This window comes from Sturnira hondurensis, unplaced genomic scaffold (genome assembly GCF_014824575.4).
Source record: "Sturnira hondurensis isolate 20B ecotype Veracruz unplaced genomic scaffold, ASM1482457v3 Scaffold0006413, whole genome shotgun sequence".
Lineage (NCBI taxonomy): Eukaryota > Metazoa > Chordata > Mammalia > Chiroptera > Phyllostomidae > Sturnira > Sturnira hondurensis.
Window position 1 is genome coordinate 12,526,731 of NW_028079044.1, and position 13,367 is coordinate 12,540,097.

Below are 13,367 nucleotides of genomic sequence, written 5' to 3' on the forward strand. Positions count from 1 at the left end.
CTCTATCTTTCAATACTTTGTCCCTCATTTTTCTTTTTGTCTGGTTTTAGTTCTTCTTCCTTCACCAAATTTTTGCTTATTTCTCCTTTCTCCTGACATTGTGTGTGTGTGTGTGTGTGTGTGTTGGATTGTTTGTTTGTTTGTTGCTTAGTTTTTTTTTATCCACAAGAGACAAAAATAACTGGGAACTGTGAAAGGAACATAGAGGGACCTAAAGAGGGGGCATCTCAACAATAGTGACACAGAGAAAAATTTCACTTTGCTATAGCAGAGAAGCCTCAACTTGCTGCATAGGTGTATTGTTATTATTATTATTTGCATTATTCTCACTTCTTTTTAATTTTAATAATATCTTTTTATTCCTCCTCTTTCTGTACAGGTTTCTTAGTCCTGGCTGGTTATACTGTACTATTAGACAGGTTTCCCCTGCTCTTTCCTCCATAGTGTATTGCAAATTTTCTATACTTTATGCCACTTGCTTTCCTATGGCATACTACCCAGGCTCTACAACCCCCAATCGGACAGATCAAATACAATCTGTCACGTGAATGTTGCTCTAATGTTATTGTAAATAAAAGCTGTTCTATACAACGGTTAATACTTCACAACACATCTCTGTGACCTTAGACCACCTTACAGGTTCCTGAATTCTATTACTGTAATGATTAACTCTATTTGCTCACATGCTACGCCTAGTTACAAACCTTTACTCTAACCTTACCTCAAAATCTGACCACCTGCAACCACACTGCTTTCTAGATACAACTCACAAGCCTTCCCTTCACAACAAGAGACTTATCTTCTGTCCATCCTTTCTTATAAGTGGCACGCTGGGTCAAAGAGTACAGTTAACAATATACATAGCCTAAAGATTGTCTGTTTCTTCTCTACCGCCTGTGACTGTAAATAACATAAAATATTCTTCTGCTATCATAAACCATTTTGCCTCCCCCTCACTGATCACACACACACACACACACACACACACACACAAATAAAGGAGTAGGTGGAAGCAGAGAACACTAAGATACCTGCAGGAGACTGTACCACTGAATTTCACAGGTATACTACCACAGAAGTTCACACCATTAACCCAGGAACCAGAACAGATCAATTTAAGAAGCTGAGGCCAACAAGAAGAGTATCACAAACAATGGGAATACAAAGAAATAATCCCCAGGAAAGAAAAGGAGAAAGTCTCAGAAAGAATGTTAGATGAAATAGACACAAGTCAACTATCAGATATTGAATGCAAAGCACTGATTATCAAGAAATTCAAAGAGCTTATTACGAGCTACCAGAAACTACAGGGGAGCTACAATGAACTCTCCACAAACGATATCAACATGAAAAAGGAAATAGAAACCATCAGCAAAGGCCAAGAGGAAATGAAGAATACAATTTCTGAATGGAATAACACAGTAGAAAGTATGAAAAGCAGGATCGATGAGTCGGAAGACCACATTAGTGAGTTAGAGGACAGAGTAGAAAGAATCTTCCAAACAGAGCAAGTAAAGGAAAAGAGACTCAGAAAGAATGAGTAGGGATTAGGAGAAATGCAAGACAATATGAAACGTAATAATATCTGAATAATAGGAATACCAGAAGAAGCAGCAGAAGAATAAGGGATAGAAAACCTACTGGAAAGAGTAATAACGGAAAATTTTCCAAATTTGATGAGAGATAAGGTCACCCGAATCCAGGAATCGCAGAGAGTCCCAATCAGGTAGAACCCAAAGAGGCCTACTGCAAGACACATCATTATTAAAATGGCAAAACTCCTAGACAGAGAGAATCCTAAAGGCAGCAAGGGAGGAAAAGGAAGTAACATACAAGGGGGTCCCAATAAGGTTGGCTACTGAATTCTCAATGGAAACACTCCAAGTAAGAAGAGAATGGCAAGAAATATTTCAAGTAATGAGAAACAGAGGCATACAACCAAGGCTACTTAACCCAGCAAGGCTCTCAATCAAGATAGAGGCTGAATAAAGAGCTTCCAAGACAAAAGAAGTCTAAAAGAATATGCCTCCACCAAACCAGCTCTACAAGAAATACTAAAAGGGCTGCTTTAAGGAAAGGAAGGAAAAGAGAGAGACAGAGAGGAACTGTGGTACAAAAATGGCAATGAACAAGTACCTATCAATAATAACCTTAAATGTAAATGGATTAAATGCTCTAATCAAAAGACATAGAATAGCTGAATGGATAAGAAAGCATGATCCACACATATGCTACCTACAAGAGACGCACCTCAGGTCAAAAGACCATCACAGACTAAAAATGAAAGGATGGAACCAAATTTTCCAAGCAAATGGTCAAGAAAAAAAAAGCCAGGGTAGCAATTTTCATATCAGACAAAATAGACTTCAACAACAGGGTCACAAAGAGAGACGCACAAGGTCACTTCATAGTACTCAAGGGAAGAATCCACCAAGAAGACATTAACATCATAAATATATATGCACCCAACACAGGAGCACCCAAATATATAAAGAAAATCCTAGAGGACCTCAAGAAAGATATTGACAGCAACACAATTATAGTAGGGGATTTTAACACCCCACTGTCAAAAATGGACAGATCTTCCAAACAAAATATCAACAAAGATATAGCAGCATTAAACGACACTCTAGAAGAAATGGACCTAATTGATATATATAGAGCCATCCATCCCAAAGAAACTAAATACACTTTCTTTTCAAACGCACATGGAACATTTTCAAAGATAGATCACATGATAGGACACAAAACCAGTCTCAACAACTTCAGGAAAATAGAAATCATACCAAGCATCTTCTCTGATCACAAGGGACTGAAATTGGAAACCAACCCCACAGGAAAAAACCCAAAACACCCAAAATCATGGAGACTGAATGGTAGGCTATTGAACAATGAATGGGTCAAGATTGAAATTAGGGAGGAAATCAAAAAACTCCTTGAAACAAATGAAAATGAACTCACCACAACCCAAAATTTATGGGACACAGTGAAGGCAGTCCTGAGAGGGAAGTTCATAGCGATACAGGCTCACCTAAAGAGGATAGAAACATTTCAAACAAACAACCTAACCCAACGCCTGCAAGAACTCGAGGAACAACAACAAAGACAGCCCAGAGCAAGTAGAAGGAAGGAAATAACCAAGATCAAAGCAGAATTAAATGACATAGAGACTAAAAGCACAATTCTAAAGATCAATGAATCCAGGAGTTGGTTTTTTGAAAAGATAAACAAAATAGACAAACCTTTAAGTAGGCTCATTAAGAAAAGAAGAGAGAGGACACAAATAAACACAATCAGAAATGAAAGAGGAGAGATTACAACTGATACCACAGAAATAGAAAGGATTGTAAGAAATTACTATGCGGAACTGTATGCCAAGAAATTTGAAAACCTGGGTGAAATGGACAAATTTCTAGAAAAATATAATCTTCCAAAACTCAATGAAAAAGAAGCAGAAAACCTGAACAGGCCAATAACAGCAAATGAAATTGAAGAAGTAATCAAAAAACTCCCATCACACAAAAGCCCTGGGCCAGATGGTTTCACAGGAGAATTCTACAAAGCTTTTAAGGAAGAGCTAACCCCTATTCTTCACAGACTATTCCAAAAAATCCAAAAGGAGGGAAAACTCCCCAACTCTTTCTATGAAGCCAGCATCACCCTAATCCCAAAGCCAGATAGAGACACAACAAAGAAAGAAAATTACAGACCAATATCACTGATGAACATAGATGCTAAAATCCTCAACAAAATATTGGCAAATCGCATCCAACAATATATCAAAAAGATCATACACCACGACCAAGTGGGATTCATCCCGGGGATGCAAGGATGGTTCAATATACGCAAATCAATAAATGTAATACACGAAATAAACAAAAGCAAAGACAAAAACCACATGGTCATATCAATAGATGCGGAAAAAGCTTTTGATAAGGTACAACACCCATTTATGATAAAGGTACTCAGCAAGGTGGGAATAGAGGGAACATTCCTCAATATAATAAAGGCCATATATGAAAGACCTACAGCCAACATCATACTCAATGGGCAAAAACTAAAAGCTTTTCCACTAAGATCAGGTACAAGACAAGGTTGCCCACTTTCACCACTTCTATTCAATATAGTATTAGAAGTTCTAGCTGCAGCGATCAGACAAGAAAAGGAAATAAAAGGCATCCAAATCGGAAAGGAGGAAACAAAACTGGCATTGTTTGCAGATGACATGATAGTGTACATGGAAAACCCTATAGCCTCTACCAAAAAACTGCTGGAACTAATAAATGAATTTGGCATAACAGCGGGATACAAAGTTAATATCCAGAAATCAAAGGCATTTTTGTATACCAACAATGAAGCAGCAGAAGCAGAAATCAGGAAAAAAATCCCATTCGATATAGCAAAAAGAAAAATAAAATATCTGGGAATAAACCTAACCAAGGAGGTAAAAGACCTGTATGCAGAAAACTACACAACACTGAAGAAAGAAATCAAGGAAGACACAAATAAATGGAAACATATACCGTGTTCATGGATTGGAAGAATTAACATCATCAAAATGTCCATACTACCCAAAGCAATTTACAGATTCAATGCAATACCTATTAAAGTACCAATGGCGTATTTCACAGACATAGAACAAACACTTCAAAAATTTATATGGAACCAGAAAAGACCCCGAATAGCTGCTGCAATTTTGAGAAAGAAGAACAAAGTAGGAGGGATCACAATACCTGATATCAAACTGTATTACAAGGCCACTGTAATCAAAACAGCCTGGTACTGGCACAAAAACAGGCACATAGACCAATGGAATAGAACAGAGAGCCCAGAAATAAACCCAACTCTCTACAGTCAATTAATATTCGACAAAGGGGGCAATAACATAAAATGGAGTAAAGACAGCCTTTTCAACAAATGGTGTTGGGAGAACTGGACAGCTACATGCAAAAAAATGAAACTTGAGCACCAACTTACACCATACACCAAAATAAATTCAAGGTGGATAAAAGACTTAAATATAAGCCGTGAAACCATTAAAGCCCTAGAGGAGAGCCTTGGCAAGAAAATCTCAGATATTCCACGCAGCAATATTTTTACTGATACGTCCCCTAGAGCAAGGGACATAAAGGAAAGAATAAACAAATGGGATCTCATCAAAATTAAAAGCTTCTGCATGGCTAAGGAAAACAGTATCAAGATAAAAAGAGAAGCAACTGTTTGGGAAAACATATTTGCCAATGATACCTCAGATAAAGGTTTAATCTCCAAAATATACAAAGAACTCACTCGGCTCCACTCAAAGAAGACAAGCAACCCAATTAAAAAATGGGCAAAGGACTTGAACAGACATTTCTCCAAGGAGGACATACAGAGGATCCAGAGACACATGAAAAGATGCTCGATATCGCTAGCTATCAGAGAGATGCAAATTAAAACCACAATGAGATACCACTTTACACCAGTCACAATGGCCATCATAAACAAAGAAACAAACAACAAGTGCTGGAGAGGTTGTGGGGAAAAGGGGACCCTAGTTCACTGTTGGTGGGATTGCAGACTGGTACAACCACTATGGAAAACAGTATGGAGTTTTCTAAGAAAACTAAAAATGAACGTACCTTTTGACCCAGCAATTCCACTATTAGGAGTATATCCTAAGAACCCTGAAACACCAATCCAAAAGAACCTATGCACCCCGATGTTCATAGCAGCACAATTTACGATAGCCAAGAGTTGGAAGCAACCTAGATGCCCATAGGTAAATGACTGGATCAAAAAGCTATAGTATATTTACACAATGGAATTCTATGCTGCAGAAAGGAAGGAGCTCCTACCCTTTGCAACATCATGGATGGAACTGGAAAGCATTATGCTGAGCGAACTAAGCCAGGCAGTGAAAGACAAATACAATATGATATCACCGTTAACCGGAATCCAAACAACAAAACAAAGAAGCAAGCAAAATATGATCAAAGACACTGAAATATGGAACAGGCTGACAGGTACCAGAGAGTAGAGTGGAGAGAATCACAGGGAAAAAGGGGAAGGACTCACATGAACAAGTATAAAGGACATATGGATAATAGCTAAGGTGGCAGGTGGGGAGCACTGGGGGGCAGGGTTGGGAATATAAGACAGAAAAGTGTACTTGAAGAAGAATTAAATAAAGAAAAAATATAATTTAAAAAAAGAATGAGTATAGTTTAAGGGAGCTTGACGACAACATGAAATGTAACAACATTCACATCATAGGAATATTAGAAGGAAAGGAAAAAGAGCAAGGAACAGAAAACCTCTGGAAAAAAATAATGATAGTAAACTTACATAATTTGGTGGGGGGGGGGAGTTATGCACACTCAGGATGCAGAGAGAGTCCTAATCAAGGTGAACCCAAAAAGGCCTACTCCAAGACAAATCATACTTAAAAGGCCGATTTTAAAGAGAAAGACAGAATCTTAAAGACAGCAAAGAAGAAACAGCTAGTAACCTCCAAGAGAGCTCAGATAAGGCTAGCAGCTGATTCCTCAACAGAAACACTATAGCCCAGAAGGGACTGGCATGAAATATTCAAGGTAATAAAAAACAAGGACTTACAACCAAAATTACTCTATCCAGCAAAGCTCTCATTTAAAATGGCAGGTGAAATAAAGACCTTCCCAGAAAAAGAAGGCTAAAATAGTACATCTCCACCAAGCCAGTATTGCAAGAGATGCTAAAGGGACTGCTACAAAAAGGGGAGGGGGGGAGGGGAAGGGAAGGGAAGAAAATAAACACACAGGTATGGAAAAAAATGGCAATGTATAAGTACCTATCAATGTAAGTGGATTAAATGTTCTAATCAAAAAGACACAGGGTAGGTCAGTGGATAAGAAAACATGACCTGCATATATGCTGTCTCCAAGAGACCCTACTCAGAACAAAAGATATACACAGGTTTAAAATGAAAGGAAGGAAAAAAATATTCCAAGCAAACAGACATGAGGAGAAAGCGGGGTAGCAATACTTATATCAGACAAAATAGACTTCCAAACAAAAGCCATAAAAAGGGACAAAGAAGGTCACTACATAATACTTCAGGGAGTAGTCCAACAGGAGTATATAACTCTTATAAACATATCTGCATCCAACAGAAAAGCATGTAAATATATAAAGAAAATATTGGTAGACCTGAAGAAAGATATTGACAATAACACATTCATTATAGAGGACTTTAACAATCCCCATCAACAATGGATAAACATTCCTAACAATGAAATCAACAAGGATATTATGGCACTGAATGAAAATCTAGATCAAATGGACTTAATTAATATTTACAGAACGTTTCACCTCAAAGAAGCAAAATATACATTCTTTTGAAATGCATATGGAGCTTTTCAAAGATAGACCCCATGGTAGGACACAAAACAAGCTTCAACAAATTCAGGAAAACTGAAATCATATTAAGCATCTTCTCAGACCACAATGCCTTGAAACTAGAATGCAACCTCAGGGAAAATAATAAAAAACATTCAAATACATGGATACTGTATACCATGTTATTAAATAATGAATGGGTCAATAATGAGATCAAGGAAGAAATCAAAAAGTATCTGGAAACAATTGAAAATGAACATGAAACTACCCCAAACCTATGGGACACGCAAAAGCAGTAATGAGAGAGAAGTTCATAGCAATACAGGCCTACCTAAAGAAGACAGAAAAATCTCAAACAAATGACCTAACTCTACATCTACAAGAACTAGAGGAACAACAACAAACAAAGCCCAGGGTGTGGAGAAGGAAAGAGCGGATCAAGAGCAAAGCAGAATTAAATGACATAGAGACTAAAAGAACAATTCAAACGATCGATGAATCCAGGAGTTGGTTCTTTGAAAAGATAAACAAAATTGACAAACCTTTAGCTGGACTCATCAAGAAAAAAGAGAGAGGATGAAACTAAATAAAATCAGAAATGAAAGAGAAGTTACATCTGATACTACAGAAATACAAAGGATTGTAAGAAATTACTATGAACAACTATATGCCAAAAAATTGGATAACCTGGGTGAAAGGGACACATTTCTAGAAATATACAATCTTCCAAAACTGAATCAAGAAGAAGTAGAAAGCCTGAATAACAACTAATAAAACTGAAGTAATAATAAAAAAAACCTCCCAGGACAAAAAAGCTCTGAACCATACGCCTTCACAGGTGAATTTTACCAAACATTTAAGGATGAACTAACTGCTATCTTTCTCAAATTATTCCAAAAACTTCAAGAAGAGGAAAGACTGCCAAACTCTGTTTGAGACCAATATCATCCTAATTCCAAAACCAGGTAAAGACACAACAAAGAAAGAAAACTATAGACCAATATTGCTGATGAACATAGAATCTAAAATCCTCAACAATATTGGCAATCTGGATTTAACAATACATTAAAAAGATCATACACCATGATCAAGTGGGATTCATCCCAGGGATCAAGGATGGTACAGTATCCACATATCAATAAACATAATACACCACATAAACAAAATGAAGAACAAAAATCACTTGATGATGTAAATAGATGCTGAAAGAACATTTGATAAAATCCTTATCTATTTATGATAAAAATATACCACATAAACAAAATGAGGGACAAAAATCACAGGATCACATTGATAGATGCTGAAAGAGAGAATTTGATAAAATGCATATCTATTTATGATAAAAAACACTCAGCAAAGTGGGAACAGAGGGAGCATACCTCAACATAATAAAAGCCATATATGAGAAACCTACAGCCAATAATATACTCCATGGACAAAAACTAAAAGTTTTCCTCTTAAGATAAAAAATAAGACACAGGTGTCCCCTTTCACCATTCTTATTCAACACAGTACTGGAAGATCTAGGCACAGTGATCAGACAAGAAAAAAAATAAAAGTTATCCAAATTGGAAAGGAGGAAGTAAAATTGTCATTATCTCCTGATGACATGATAGTATACATAGAAAACCCGTCAGTCTCCATCAAAAAACTACTTGACCTAGTAAGTGAATCTGGCAAAACATGGGATACAAAGTTAATATTCAGAAATTGATGGTATTTTTATACACCAACAATGAAATATCAGAAAGAGAAACTAGGGTGAAAATCCCATTTTTTACTATAGCAACAAGAAAAATAAAGTACTTAGGAATAAATTCAACCAAGGATGTAAAAGATCTGTACTTGGAAAACTACCGAACACTGAAGAAAGAAATTAAGGAAGACACAAATAAATGGGAGCATATACTGTGTTCATGGATTGGAAGGAGTAACATCATTAAAATGTGCATACCACCCAAAGTAATCCTTAGGTTCAATGCAATTCATATTAAAATATTAATGGCATATTTCACAGATCAGGAACAAGTATTTCAAAAATTTAATGGAATGAAAAAAGACCTTGAATATACCTAGCAATCTTGAGCAAGAAGAACGAAGTTGGGAGGGATCACAATACCCAACATCAAACCATGCTACAAGGCCACTGCAATCCAAATACCGCCAGTGTGGTACTGCCATAAGAACAGATACATAGATCAATGGAACAAAATAAAGAGCCCAGAAATAAACCCATGCCTCTATGGTCCACTGATATTTGACAAAAGGGGCATGAGTATAGAATGGAGTAAAAATAGCCTCTTCAATAAATGGTGTTGGGAGAGCTGGACTTGTACACGCAAAAAAATGAAATTAGACCACCAGTTCACACCATACACCAGATAAACTCAAAATAGATAAACAACTTAATGATAAGTCATGACATCATAAAAGTCCTAGAGGAAAACATAGGCAAGAAAATCAGATACCCCACATAGCAATATTTTTGCTGATATATCTCCTAGGGAAAGGGAAATAAAGAAAAAAATGGTACTGCACCACACTAAAAAGCTTCTGCATGGGCTAAAGAAACCATTATCAAAATGAAGAGGGAACAAGACTGTACCCTTTTGGTACACTGATACAATGATACATTGGACAGGGGTTTGATCTCCAAAATATATAAAGAACTCATATGACTCAACACCAGGAAGACAAACAATCCAATTTAAAAAATGGCCAAAACACCTGAATAGACACTTCTCCAGGGAGGGCAAGCAAATGGTCCATGGACACATGAGAGGATGCTAAACATCACTGGCCATCAAAGAGATGGAAATTGAAACTACAATGATATGTCACCTCACATTTGTTAGAGTGGCTATCATGAATGAATCAACCAGCAGTTGGTGCTGGTGAGGCTGTGGAGAAGAGGGAACCCTGGTACACTGCTGGTGGAATGCGGACTGGGGTAGCTACCGTGAAAAGCAGTGTAAAGTTTCTGCCAAAAAGCTAAAAATGGAACTACCTTTTGACTCAGTGATTCTGCTGCTGGAATATACCCTAAGAATCCTGAATCACCAATTCTAGAGAGCTTATGCACCTCTATGTTCTTAGCAGCACTATTTACAATAACCAAGTGCTGGAAACAGCTTAAGTGTCCATCAGGAAATGACAGGTTCAAAAAACCATGGTACATTTACACAATGGAACACTACACAGCAGAAGAAAGAACCCCTACTTTTTGTGACAGCATGGATGGAACTGAGGAATATTATGCTAAGTGAAATAAGACAGTCTGTGAAAGACAAATACCATATGATCTCACCCATAAGAAGAATCTAATGAACCAAATAAAGTAATGAACAAAACAGAACCACAGGTATGGAAACATGGAACAGACTAACAGTGACCAGAGGAGCTTGGGGAGGAGGATAATGGTGGAAGAAGTAGAAGGGACTAGTCAAAAAACACATGTGAATGACCCACAGATATGGACAACAGTGTGGGAATTGACTGTGGGAGTGGGATGGGCAGAGGAGAGCAAAGGGGGAAAATTGGGAAAATTATAATAGAATAACAATAAAAATTATTTAAAATAGTATAACCCCATAATTAATATCCAAAGTAACAATAATAGCAAGTATCATTTATTGAGACCTCTGTATTAGTTACTAGTCTAATACTTTATATGTATTAACTCAAATAATGCTTACATCAACCCTGTCAGGTTGGTATTACTATAATACCCATTTAATCAATGAGAAAATTCAAGGACAGAGGTTAATAAGTAAAAATTGCCAAATAAAACACAGAACACTCAGTTAAATTTGAATTTCACATAACTATTGAATAATTCATGAGTATAAGTATATTCCATGCAATATTTGGGATATACTAATACTAGATAGTTCTATATTATCTGAAATCCATCTTTAACCAGGCATCCCTTATTTTATTTGATAAATTAATCTGGCAACACTAAGCTTGCCCAAGGTCCCATAGCTAGTCACCTGTATAGCAAAACTTGGAATTGGGTAGACTGGCTTCAAAACTTGCACCCTCTACGATAGTGTTCCTCTAATGCTACTAGAAAAGAATGAACTATATGCTGTAGGTTTACATGTCCTTCTTCGTCAGGTCAGGTTTCTAGTTGTTGGGTTTTCTGAATTCAAGATGAGAAATGCCATGCTGCATTCATTAAAAATGAAAGACCAAATTGCTTCATGTTTGGCTTTAACCCAGAGAGGAGATGAGCCAGCTCCCTCTTTGGCTGCTACAGTATGTTAGGAATCCAAAATTCCATCACTTTGAACTCTACAAGTTTTAAAACTAATTTCATTCAAATGTTATCATCAGATACACTGTCAACTACAAGTACATTTACTTTTTAGGGTACTTACAAAATACCTCTAATGCTTGAGGTTCTGTGTCAGGACTCTAAGGGTTAGAAAACCTTTCACATTAGTCCTTGACCTTAAGCAACTTACAGTCTAGTAGGAAAGACAGCCATAAGCAATGATGATCACTATTACTTATCAAGTACTTAATAAATGCTAGTTGCTTCTACTTGTTAATTATTTATAATTTTGACAATGATGTTTAAGGTTGGTAAACTCCTCTTCTGTAAAATGGAAATAATAAGAGCTTAAGGAATTTGCCCAAAGTTACACATCTAATTATGAAGCTAGGATTCAAACTTAGCTCTGTTTGACTCCAAAGCTTGGACTTTTCACAAATTTTTTCAAGCTATTTCCATAACTGACTAAAATCTCAGGCTATAATAGAGCTGTGAATTAAGACTTAGGGGAGCATTCATAACTAGTGCATGCTCCTTAGTACTTAATAGAGGGGTTATTCATAGTTGCTGTTGATTATTGAGATGACACACAGTAACAAATCAGATTGTTGGCATTATAATACTTATTAAAGATATTATTTCTGAGACCTTCTGTCAGTGTTGATGAGTAACTGGTAACAGACTATCACCTTAAACATAATGGTAGAAATCATTCATTGCTCTCATGTAGATATTGACAAAAGAGTATGTTGTGACATGACTACTGACTGACATTTTTATATATAAAAAATACTAGGTTGAAGAATAATTCTATGCTGGTATATTAATCCAAAATAAATTAAAATACAAACCTCTGAATTAATGGCAGTGACTATATTTAAAATATAAGAATACAAATGAAAAGATAGGGCCCGACAAAGGAGAGTTTCAAGAGTACTACTACTCAACTATCAATACTTCTCTAGAGAATTCAATTAGGTACTCTGACACCATCAAGATTTTCATAATCCTTATGAATACTTTTCATAACAGTTGAGTTGATGAATTACCAGTATTATAGTAGCCCTGTAAAACAAGCTGAAAGAGGAAGATGAATAGAGAAAGTATTGAGAAATGTTTTTCAGAATCACTTCACAGAAACTTCAGCTTAGTTTGTCTCTAGTTTTCTCTGCTGCATGAGAAGGAGAGGAGGTCTGTATGCCTCTATGTTGACTATAAGAATGACAAATTGTGATTAATAAATATGTTACAGATTTATATGCATTGGTTGTTCATTTTAAATTTCATCTGTGAAGTATGGATAGAGGTAACAGTCTAACTCAAAGCACCCAATTTATTCTGGAACCTTGAGTTTGTTAGAAGCCCCCGATTCTTTACTAAAATTATAACTGATGGTTTTTATAAAGGATATAAATTTCAAAAGTAAAAATAAAGTTAAATAATTTAAATCTTGGCTTAAATGTATATATTACTTTTAAGCTACAGCATACTAAAAATTTATTTTCCTATAATTTTATTATTTTAGTTAATTTGAGCCCAGCTAAAATTTCCCTCTAGTTTGTGTTGTGCCAAATTAACCTCTGTATATAACTATTTTCAACCCATATTTTTCTCTATATACAGATTATTTTTAAAGATAGACTATTTCTGATTAATTTATTGTTACAATACAAAACAATCTAGCAAAATGAAAGTTTTATTAACATTTTTTCATAAGTCAATATATACT

At 36.0% G+C, this 13,367-nt stretch overlaps 1 protein-coding gene across 5 annotated transcripts in view; it reads right to left on the bottom strand.

The window, feature by feature from the left end:
• WDPCP (WD repeat containing planar cell polarity effector) overlaps window positions 1-13,367 on the bottom strand; it is a 407,760-nt gene that overhangs the window by 186,818 nt on the left and 207,575 nt on the right. The gene's annotated exons all lie outside the window — the stretch shown is intronic.